At 46.1% G+C, this 5820-nt stretch overlaps 1 pseudogene across 1 annotated transcript; it reads right to left on the bottom strand.

The window, feature by feature from the left end:
• Positions 1 to 1396: 1396 nt before the first annotated feature.
• Positions 1397 to 5500, bottom strand: LOC138806130 (zinc finger protein ZPR1 pseudogene; annotated as a pseudogene). Its single transcript, XR_011365728.1, has 2 exons — positions 5275 to 5500; positions 1397 to 2634 (listed from the first exon to the last, which is right to left on the bottom strand). The product of XR_011365728.1 is annotated as a zinc finger protein ZPR1 pseudogene (transcript).
• Between the last annotated feature and the right edge of the window lie 320 nt (positions 5501 to 5820).

The raw sequence follows: 5820 nt of genomic DNA, 5'->3' as shown, positions 1-5820 counted from the left end.
ATCTACCTATTTTTATTCCCTTCCCTCCCTCCCTCCCCCCTCCCTCCCTCCCTTCCTTCTACCTTCCTTCCTTCCTTCCTTCCTTCCTTCCTTCCTTCCTTCCTTCCTTCCTTCCTTCCTTCTCTCTCTTCTTTCTCTTTCTTTCCTTCCTTTTCCTCCTCTTCCTCCTTCATATTTCTTCTTTTTCCTTCTCTGTCTTTCCACTGTCTCTGTCTTTCTCTCTCTGCAATCTTCCTGAATGAGAATATTTTTGAACATCATATTAAAGGCTTCATCCCATAAATACGAAAGTAAACCCTGATCCTAGCAGAAAGCACCAGATGGGGTTCTAGCAAAATAACACAGACTGGGAGATTCAGTAGTATCAGGAAATTTTTTGTTATATTCTGGAGTCTGGAAGCCTTCAAAGAGCAAGACGCAACATGGTTGAGCACTGGTGAGGACTTTTTTTGGTTATGGATAATTACTTCTTGTATCCTCACATGGAGGAAAGCATGGTTGAGAGCACTCCCATTTCCACCGCAAGGGCACCAAGTCCACAGGAAACTCTCACTTATGACCTAGTTACCTCCCAAGGGAACCTTCCACAAATACCACCACATTGAGATTAGGAATTCAACCTGTGGATGGAAGGGGTGAACATCCAGTTTATATTCTTGATTTCAACATTTCTGAGGTCTTTGTCCTACATCTTTTGACCTGCCTCAGTTCCATGTCTTCACATGACCTCATTTGCCCTGTGTGGTGGGCATGTGCTTGTGACAGCCTCAGTGTGGAGGGGTCAGATTGAAGTCTGTTTTGGAGATAGAGGACAGGTTGACATTCTGCCATGCAGGGAGTCCTCTGATGACTCTTACTATGTGAGTTATTCCAACGGCAGTCATGTGCTTTCTTTTTTCTTTTCTTGTTTGTTTAAAAGTCATCATTTTAATCAATTCCTCACCTGTACCAACCCCCCACACACCCAGAAGACCTTTCTGTTGAAAACCAGTACTTTACATGCCAAAAACTAACTAACTCCACAACGCAGCTGTAATTGCCTTTCACCTTTGGCAACTTCAGAAGTCCAACCTTAAGAGAACGGGACATTGGGTAGAGGGCAGAAAAGGGAAAAGGGCTGTGGAGTGATGGTGATGATCACATTGATCATGGTTCATTTCTGGGTGTCTTCCACGGCCAGTTCAAAACTTCCAAAATAAGGTGGCAGCAGGCTTAAATTTGCATCAAAAGCTATTAGGAAGTATGCCCCATCTGTGGCCTCCTAAGTATCTTGGCATCTTCTCCATCAAGGGAGGTGTTGGGAGAGGACGCACCCAGCTTTAGTCCAACAGTATCAAACAGCCCTGCGGTCAGTATAACCATTACCCGCTGGGGCAGTTCCCTGAGCCTGCCACTGCTACCACTGTGGGGCCTGGTCTGCTTCATAGCCTTCTGTCTTCATATCATTGAGCCCTAGCTCCTCATTCTGGTCAAAGGTGCACTTGTACTGCTCCATCTTCATCTCTGGATCATCTTCAGGTGCATACAGGTTCTGCAAATAACTGTTTTCTGCTGGATCATTCATAATAAAGTGGGCCTTCACCTTATCCTGGATGATCTGGTCCAGCTTCTGGCTAAACTCCTGTAGTTTATCCGACTGACCAGGATTGCAATTGTCACCCAGGGTGAAAGGGTTCTTGGTCACCAGTTCTCGGATGTCTTTCAGGAGCCCCTCCAAAGTGGTAAACTTGCCCCCAAGAACTACCATTCCTAGTCCAAATTCCAGCTCCGGGATTTCCACTCTACATGTCTCAGACTTAAGGAAGTCTTTTGTCATGTCTGAGGGATCTGTGATATGGAGGGTGATCCTGGTGCCCAGGGGCTCCACTGCCCCACCAGACTTCACCTCATTGGTCCGATGCCCGCAGTTCTCGCAGTTAGTGGCCATGATGATAACCTCCTTAAAGTGGGGGATTTGCACTGATTTCATATTGGTCTGAGCTGGAGCATTGCACTCTGGGGAGTTTGTATTGAACTGGAGCCCTTCATTTCGGAGGTCTTCCTCTTCAGGCTTCTCTTCTGGTGCTTCTGCTTGGAGCCCCAGCATCTCTGCCTGTTGAAGTGTCCGGTTGTAGTGTGTGGCCACCAAAGCATCATCTTTCCTGGGAGCATGTGGGTTTTCTACAAAGCTGTTCCCTGACGGATCATCAATGATCAGAGTGAAAGGCGAGGCCACTTGCTTTAGCGCCTTCGATTTGACAATTCTTTCAGCTTTCGTGTGGGCTGGTCCTGTTCCAGGCCAGAGATAGCACGGCTGATCAATCCTTCCACAGTGGTCAGAGCTCCCTCCTGGCTGAAAGCTGGAACTTCAAAATCCAGCTCAGGGATCCGGGTAGTGGCAAAATCTGTCTTCACCACTTCTCTGTTCATGTCCTCCTGGCCCCTAAAGATCAAGGTGTAGCACACTCCCTGGTCCTGGATCCGGCCTGCCAACTAGTTCTCCGTGTTGCTCCAGCTACAGTGCTCGCAGGAAAAGAAGCTCAAGATGATTTCTGTTGTGTTCATGCGACTTGATCTCTGTAGGCTGCTGCTCCTCATCCTCAGTGCTGATGGGCCGGAACAAGTGCCCAGTGGTCTGGGCCCTGACAGCCCGGCCTGGCGGGAGAAGACGCGAAGATGTGGCAGCAGGCGGGGGGGGGGGGGGGGGGGGGTGGGGTGGGGTGGGGGGTGGGGGGTGGGGGGAGGCGGCTCCACCGCCCCGCCGGCCGCCATCCAATGGTGTGCTTTCTAACTGACTGCCTGGCTGGTTGCTTCCAGTGGTTATAATTTTAAAAGGTCATGACATGCTTTTTCCAATGGAGTTCTCTGTGCCCAGATGTTTAATATAGGATTTATTATTATTGAAGTATGGCTAGCCCAGCAACTCAGCAAATAAGCATTATTGGAAAAAGTTTGTTAACTCCTTTAGATGAAAGGGTGTCAGGCTAAGGGGATCCCACAGGGAAGCAAAGAGCCAGTCAGAAGGCAGAAGGATCCACGAGGAAGAGTGACAGAGAGGCTCCATGTTTGTTTCCATGATAAGGAACAGGCAAGGCATGGTGAGCAAGCCTAGGGTAGACTAGCTGGACAATTTTAGTATGTTCTGGGGTGTAGAGCTGTCCTTGAGCTGTCTATTCTTTATGCCTAGTTGATTAAAACTGGAAAATAGTAGTCTAGAATGATAGTCCCCAACAAACAGGTGTGAGGGTATGAGCTCTGGACTGCTGGTTTGTATTTGAAAAATGTGTTTGTAGGCTAGTTACATGCATCTCTAGTAACTGGCTACATTGTATTGGTACCAGATTACCAGAATAAGCAGATGGAGGACATGGGTCGTACATAGCACAAAGTTATGCTCCTTAACTAGTGGTTTTGAGGCCATTTTCTATGCTGAGCAGAGGTGCTCGCAGGAGACTGCAGTGTTAAGTATGCAAAACTGGATCCCTACTCTACCACAAAGGTAGGGACCTGGTTTTTAAGGTAGATTATGTCTTCACTATTTTCCTTGCCTTCCCTTTCCCTTTTGTTTTCCCTTCCTTTCTTTTCCCTGTTTCTTTTTCTGCAAAACTAAGGATTGAGTTCAGGCCTTTGTGCTCGCCAGCGAAGTATTCTAACACTAGAGCCATAACCCTAGTCTACTTTTAGTTTGTTTTCTGGAAGAGTTCTCATGCTTTTCTTTGGAGCTGGCCTTGGACCATGATCTCCTACCTACAGCTTTTGAGTAGTTGGGATTATAGGCCTGTGCCACCATTTGTTTTTCACAGGAATTGTGTGTGTGTGTGTGTGTGTGTGTGTTGTGTGTGTGTGTGTGTGTGTGTGTGTGTGTGTGTGTGTGTGTGTGAAAGGAAATTGTTAAGGGATCACTTTCCAGTTAATGCCTATTGCCCAGAAGCCTGTCATTTCCAAGGTGATGTACACTCAGCTCTCCAGCCCAGGGCAGCCAGTAAGGCTCTGTACCCCATCTGAGCTGAGAGAACATCTTTGTGCTGTTTATCTTGCTCTGTGCTTTCTCATCATTGACTTCACAAGGCACTCAGATCATCTGTGAGGTAAATACTCTATTCACCCCAATTCCTCAGATGTATATGAATAATGTGCCCAAAGGGACACAATTAGTGGATCAGATTGATTCCAAACCCCAGTTGTCTTTGAGCTTGCCATGCTGTGTACTTATCCATAATGCAAAGACAAGGACAGATCTCAACTTTTTGAGTAGCTCGGATTACAGGTATGAGCCACTGGTGCCCTGCAAGGAGACATTGCTTCTTTATTGGAAACTTATCTTAGCCCTGAGGAATCAGAGCTGTTGAGTTGTAAATGCAGTTTTACTTGCTTATTGGGTCCTATTCTTCCATAGCAAGAATGGATTGACATATCAAGACCTTTTGCAATTCATTATCAGTCTACTTCTGCCTGACTGGCTGAGTGGACATGAATAGTGAAGGGGGAAGGGACATACAATGAGCAGATTTTACCACCACTCCTTAGACTTAAGAATTCAGGAAGAAAAAGATTTTTGACAGTATATTCCCTGGAACCTCAACTCCAAGATCTTATTCTCTATTTAAATGCTGGGGATCAAACCCCAGGGCATTCTGCTAAGTGTACTAAGTATGAACTCTATCTCTGCACTATATTCCCAGCTCCACCAGCCAGGGTTTAGATGGGAGATGATGCCCAGGCAAGACACACCTATGGGAGTTTTGGTGATTCATTAGAGGTAAGAGTCTCATGGACTTTTCTGTCCAGACTGGCTTCAAACTGACATCCTCAGATCTTAGGCTTCTGAGTAGACAGGATTACAGGTGTGAGCTACCAGCACTTGCTGACCACAAAGCTTATGATGGTGATTGTTTTGTTTGTTTTGTTCATCCAGATGTTCTAGAAATAACTCAGAAGCAAAGGAGCATTTGATACTGTGAGCTTATCTTTTTTTTTGTCTGTGGTTGATTTTGACAGAAATTGTGTACAAAGTTGAAGGGTGAGTGAGTGGAGAAATTTTCCAGTCATAGATGGGCTTTTACACAGTCTGATTCTTGCAGGAGGAGGTCCTGCTATAATCCTGTGTCAGCATGGTTGCTGGAGCTAGAGCCACATGAATATTCATATAGTGTTGACAGTTGTCTTTTTCATGCCCCTGATGGAAACCTAGGAAACTAGCCACTCCAGTACTGCAGTTCTGCAGCTTATAAGCACTCCTTCCATTCTAGCTAGTGTGGGAGGCTTGAAATAGGCAATAAAGGGCAAATACCCTACCCTGAGGAACTAGAAGATTTGTTTCAAGATTTGTTCCTGAAACAGAACTGTCCTTGGCAGGGAGGTTGCATAGTGTGGTGGTCCCTATGGGAGGTCTGTGCAGTGCTGTGGCCCCTGTGGAGTTCTGAATGGTATCCTTGGTTCCAGTGATGTCTGTATGTCTGTGATTCCTCTGGAGGCCTGTACAGGGCTGTGGTGTTAGTGGTGCCCCACACAATAGTGTCATCGCTGGCTGTTCTTCATGGTAAGGGTCTTAACTTGAGGAATTTTGCCCTCTTTTCCTCAAACTTTTTGCTTCCTGCTCCTTGGCAGATTCTTAGCCTCACAGGTCTCAATAGCATCTTAGAAATCTGTCTTCAGTAAGTGCCAAAGCTCAACAGGACAGCTAAATGAGTTCCATAGGCAATGTGTATTAGATTGAAGTGGGTCACCCTCCTTAACGACAAGGAGTTCCACGAAGATGGAATGTTAGGTACATGGAATTCACTATATTTTCTTATTTTCTACATGTTTGGCACTGTAAATCTCATAATCTGTTGTTTCTCA

Source organism: Dipodomys merriami, unplaced genomic scaffold (genome assembly GCF_024711535.1).
Source record: "Dipodomys merriami isolate MVZ:Mamm:240054 unplaced genomic scaffold, mDipMer1.0.p SCAF_4, whole genome shotgun sequence".
Lineage (NCBI taxonomy): Eukaryota > Metazoa > Chordata > Mammalia > Rodentia > Heteromyidae > Dipodomys > Dipodomys merriami.
Note: the sequence above shows the minus strand (reverse complement) of the source record. Positions and strands in the feature narration are given on the sequence as shown.